General features: G+C 39.7%; 1 non-coding gene across 1 annotated transcript; it reads right to left on the minus strand.

Annotated features, from left to right (window-relative positions):
- Positions 1-4,160: 4,160 nt before the first annotated feature.
- Positions 4,161-4,267, minus strand: LOC111814377. The gene has a single exon (XR_002819377.1). It is a non-coding gene; the product is annotated as a U6 spliceosomal RNA (small nuclear RNA).
- Positions 4,268-6,006: the final 1,739 nt, after the last annotated feature.

Consider the following 6,006-nt stretch of genomic DNA (forward strand, 5'->3'; position numbering starts at 1 on the left):
AAAAAAAAAAAAAAAAAAAAAAAAAAAACCTAATAAAATTAATTGATTCTTATTATCCAGATATTGTGAAACACATCTGCAGTCCCAGCAATCTAGAAAGCCAAGGCCGGAGGATCACAAAATCAAGCCCATACTAGATAATTTAGTTGTTTAGCAAAACCCTGTCTCAAAAACTAAAAAAGGATTAGGGATGTAGCTCAGTGTGAAAGCCCTGGTTCAATCCCTAGTACTGCAAAAATAAATACGCAACAAAAATTTAAAATAGAAGGATTGAGAATGTAGCTCAGATTGAACAGGCCTGTTCAATCCCCACATTGTCTTCCCCACCTCTCCCCAAAAATCCTACAGCTGAGCAAAATCCCAGCAACTTGGGAGGCTGAGTCAGGTGGATCACAAGTATGTGACCAGCCTGGGCAATTTAATGAGACCCTATTTCAAAATATAAATAAAAAAGGACAGGAGATGTAGCTCATTAGTAGAGCACTTGTGTATCTTGTGTTTGGTCCTGGGTTCTATTCCCAGAACAAAAAATAAAAAATCAACCAAACAAAAAAGCTTGCCAAATAAAGTCTAAATGAAATTTAACAAGACTTGAAGTGATCACTGAGGAATCAGCAATACTTTGTTTAAAATATAACAGCATACCAGGGAGATGGCTCAGTGGAATGAGCACTTCCCTGGCAAGCGCAAGGGCCTGAGTTCAAATCCCTAGTTCCGCAAAACAAAAATAAATAAATTAATTAAATATAACAACACCAGTAAGCCAATGAAACTATTACATGTCTACCTTTCATAGGACACAATAGCTTCATGTGTGTCAAATTAAAAGCTACGTAATTATGCTGGCTAGAACTACCAGTGGCCCACATACAACTACCTCATCATGCTACTTGTACCACTGATGGTACAAAGGTACCAAAGAAAGCACATGATTGGGAGCAAGGTTTAAAATGTTCTAGTCACTGTGATATAACAGCTCTGAACTTTAAAAAAAAAATGATTTATGTTTAATACATGTTTTAAAGTAAAGATAAAAACTCTTCAGTTTAAAAAAAAACAGAAAATAAATAAAAAATTAAATTAAATTAAATTAAAAAGCTATGTAAGTTTCAAAATTGCGGGGGATAGCCAGGCATGGTGGTATATGCCTGGAATCCCAGCACTTGGGAGGCTAAGGCAGGAGGCCTGCCATGAGCTCCAGGCCAGCCTCAGGAGGATTGCCATGAGCTCAAAGACAGCCTGAACTATGTAGCAAGACCCCATCTCAAACAAACAAAAACTAAAGTGGATAGGAAACTCAGAACCCAAGAATGTGTTTTTGACATTGTCACTTTACAAAAAAACTTTTTATACTAGATAGGCAAGCTATATGCTTGGTTAAAAACTTCAAATACAGTTGAAAGGACTATAAAAAGAAAAGCAAATCTTTCCTCTCGTTTTTCCTCCCCAGTCTCTTGTCATCAGGCAATCACTGTAATGAGGTGGTGTAGTCTCCCACGGACGCTACATGGGGACACAAAATTGTTTACATGCATAGAATTCATTTTTGGGAAGAAGGGTCCATAGCTTTTAATAGTTTCTCAAAAAGGTTCATTTTGGGCCAGGGAGGTAGCTCAGTAGAATAAGCACTTGCCTGGCGAGTGCAAGGGCCTGAGTTCAATCCCTGGTTCCACAAAAAAAAAAAAAAAAAAAAAGAAGGGGGGGGGTTCATTTTCTCAAAAAAGTTAAAAATCATCATTCTAGATTCTAGAGGAAGGCAGAGTTTGTACTCTTATCCCAATCTATTGGTAGAATTAGCAGAATTGCAACCTGCCCTGTGCCTATTACTTTTTTTTTTTTTTTTTTTTTTTTTTTTTTTTTTGTACAATTTCAGACAACAAAAATGCTTTAGGAAGCAATGTTGGTTAAAATCCAGACATGGTTATAAAATACCACATCTGTTTGTAAATAACTTCCTGATTTTTATTTCTGTCTCAAACAATCCCTGCAAAGAATAGTTCCTTCTGTTACTATATTCACTGACAAACAATAAAAATGTAGGAAATTTCTGACATGTGAGTATACACAGAGACATCAGGCATTTTTCTCTCACAGCTAGATGCATTTCTATTGGGATAAAGGGAAGATTTTACTAATATCTACATGGAACTGAAGGGCAAAATTAACTTAGTACTCCTGGCTAAGGATCTTAAGAGAAGAACCATATCCTTTAAGATATATATTAATCTTGTCTCATAATCTCACTTGGATGTTAGTGCTTAACATGTTCTTAAGTGTTATCATTGAGATTTTAATATAAAATTATTATCCTATTTTTTTTAATTTTTTTTACATTTATTTATTTGTGTGTGTGTGTGTGTGTGTGTGTGTGTGTGTGTGTGGCCAGCTCAGCCCACCTGGGGGCGGGGCTGGCTGACATGTGGTGCTGGGGGATTGAACCGCGGTCCCTGTGCTTTGCCAAGCCTGTTCTAAGTAGGTGCTTTAGACCACTGAGCCATCTCTCCAGCCCCTAAAATTATTATCCTATTGCAGATACATCCATCAACAGAGAACATAAGGAAAATAGATATATACAGAGTGCAGTGCTATTCTGCCATAAAGATAAAAGTTTAGGCATTTGAGGGGCCGGGGAGATGGCTCAGTAGATTAAGCGCTTCCCTGGCAAGTGCAAGGGCCTGAGTTCAATCCCTGGTTCTGATGAAAGAAAAAAAACAAAACAAACTTTAGATATTTGTAGGTAAATGGATGCAACTTGAGAACATACCATTAAGTGAGATAAATTTGGGACCAGGGAGATGGTTCAGTGGAATAAGTGCTTCCCTGGCAAGCACAAAGGCCTGAGTTCAATCCGTGGTTCTGCCGAAAAAAAAAAAGATAAATTAGGCATACCATCTTAGATACCAAGGTGATTTCTCTTATATGAGATTATATGTATATACAAATAGACACATGTAGAAATGAAGAGAGGAAGCAAAAAAGATAAATAGGAAACAAAGAGTTGAAATAATTCCCTAAATTACCTACTTTGCTATTTCAAAAAATATCTTGTTTTTATATTTTTATCTATTCTTTTTTTTCTGTATTTAGGACAGGGTCTCACTACACAGATTGGACTCGTAGTGATCCTGCTGTTTTCAGCTTCCCAAGTGCTAGGATTACAGGCACGCACCACTATGCCCAGTCTCAATGTCATCTCAGTGCGTCCTAAAGGCGGGGCCAGTAAGGCATGCCAGGGATTGAACTCCAGTCCTTGAGTCTACCTAAGCAGGCGCTTTAATTCACTGAGCTATCTGGTGGGCCCTGAAATTTTATTTTTAATTAAATAAAAAATTTAGAGGCCGGAGATATAGCTCAGCAGCTTAAATGTCTGCTTGACAAGTACAAGGTCCTGCGTTCAATCCCCAGTACCACAAAAAATAAAAATAATAATTTTAAACCGAAAATCATTTAAACACAAAAAGGAAAGTTTTGTGCTGTTATGTTTCTTTTATCTAACAGAGAATCTTTTATGTCTACATCAAAGTCTAGTACTTTGATGGTGATACACAGTATATGAAATATTCTTATTTTCTTATTTTGTTATGAAGTTTTATTCACCCATAAATTTTTTTTCTTTTTCTTTTTTTTGGTGGCACCAGGGATTGAACTCAGGGCCCTGTGCTTGCCAGGCAAGCACTTATTCTACTGAACCATCTCCCCAGCCCCTCCCATAAAAATTTTTAAAATTCTTACATTTCTAACGCACCTTGAGACCATAATGTTTTTGTTTTTGTTTTGTATTTAAAGGAAAGATCTACAGGGTGTTCAGGGGCTCACTACTAGATGGGACTCATAGTGATCCACCTGTTTACAGCTTCCCAAGAGCTGGGATTTCAGGCATGCACCACCACGTCCAGGCCCAGTCTCAACTGCCGTCTCAGTGCATGAGGGCGGGGGGTGGGGGTTGGGGGGGTATGGCAGTCCCGGGTATCAAACCCCGGCCCCTGCGCCTGTTTGCAGGCACTTTAATCCGTGGAGCTCTTTGGCCGGCCTGAGACCATAATATTAAGTAAATCAGACACACTTGTTTGTATATCACATGGTTTCTCTTACATGAGAAACCCAAAATATAAAGAGCAAAACAGAGATGATAGGAAGTAGGGAGATCAGTTCTTATAAAAAAAAACATGGAACATTTCACGAATTTGCAGGTCCTCCTTGCGCAAGGGCCATGCTAACGTCCTGTGTATCATTCCAACTGTAGTATACGTGCTGCCAAAGCGAGCATGGGAGATAGATTTTGTACAAAAGCAAAGGGGACCAAAAGATTGAGAGTGGAGAGAAGAGATGAAACGGGGGGTTTATATATGTTATGTACATGAACCAACACTCCACAAGGAATGTGATCATTACGCACAGCAAACATGTATGTGACAGTTAACTGTGTCAACTTGGATAAGAAATGAGGACTACATTGGATCAACATCGATCTGGGTGTGGCTGGAGGGATTTATTGAAGAGGGACAATCAATCCTCCAGGGTAGGCTCGTGCCTGAATGGAATGAAAGGAGAACGAAGGAAGTCTGGTTTCTATTTCGTGGCAGGAGCTCCAGTTTTCCTCGTCACCTTGGGCTTCCTCTTCTGGCTCCCAGTGCACCGTGCAGCCTCCTAAGACAGACTTGCTGGGGACTACAGCAAGCTCCAGGCCTTTGACCTTCACTCGGCTCCTTCGTCTCTCCAGCAGGCAGACAGCCCTTCTGCACTCTTCCAAACCTGACTCTGCCATTGGCCATTTTTAAACTCCCTTGTAAATCCTCACATTTATACATCTTGCATCTGTTTCTCTAGTGAGTACATACAATACTCACTGATTGAATGATACAATATATCAATAAAAAATAAAACTTGAACAAACAAAATTATTAGTTTCTTCAAATACATAAGGGATAACTGAACTGTCCTACTTTCTCATTTTTTGGTACAGTTGTCTTGCCTGGATCCCATGCAGCACACTTTTTACTCTTCCCTTCCAAAGCATATTTTATATACATAAAAAATAAGTCCTCTATCTATAATCAACTCACAAGAACACAGTCAGACCTAAGTCCTTTTATTTATTTTTGTTCTGTTAATATCTGGAATTTTATTCTAAGTACTGGGCTGTTTACTATTCATTTAAAGCACTGGAGAAGTCTGACTGTTGTTGCTGGCAGGGCTGGATGTGAGTGAGTGTGCTACAGTGTCAGGTCAGGAGCTGAGAACAGGTTCAGAAGGCTTGCAAAATCTGGAGGGTCTCCTTGCTCATGTGTCTTGCCAACTACTCCTTTTTCTCATAGGCGCTTGAAGATAACTTTTTTTTTCTTTGAAGGTAACTTTTGATTGGAAAAAATTAAAGTCTAAAAATGTACTATTTGACTGCTTAGGCAGGCGCAGGGACCATGGTTTGATCCCTGGTCCCCTTGGGGCGCACTGACACTGGGTGTGCTGGCGCCCACCTGTAATCCCAGCACTTTGGAGGCTGAAAACAGGAGGATCACTATGACTCCGATCTGTGTAGTGAGATCCTGTAGACGCTGTACTAACCACATAAAAAAAAAGTACTGATTTGAAATACTAGGTATTAATCTTTGCTCCAACACTATAAGACTTGGATCTTAATAAATATTTCCAGAATGAAGAATGCTTTATACTTGTCCTTAATGTTCACTACACTTCACCTGATAAGCATTCTTGATATCAGAATTGATTTTGTCATTATTCTTTGATTTACTTGTTTGTTTTGGAGCATGTAGTCCAGGCTGGTCTCAAACTTTTGACAATCCTCCCAAGTACTGGGATTATAGGCATGGACCCTCACACCAGGCTAAAATCAAAACTATTAAAATACATTATCTTGCCAGTCCTAGGCCAGGTCCGGTGAGTGTGTGGAGAGCTTCCTGCTACCCTGCGCCAGCGGGACCAGTCCCAGCCCAGGCGCAGCATGGGCCGGACCCTCTCCCACCCCCTTGGGCCGGCCCCCACCACTCC

The sequence above is a fragment of the Octodon degus genome, unplaced genomic scaffold, assembly GCF_000260255.1.
Source record: "Octodon degus isolate 3935 unplaced genomic scaffold, OctDeg1.0 scaffold00302, whole genome shotgun sequence".
NCBI lineage: Eukaryota > Metazoa > Chordata > Mammalia > Rodentia > Octodontidae > Octodon > Octodon degus.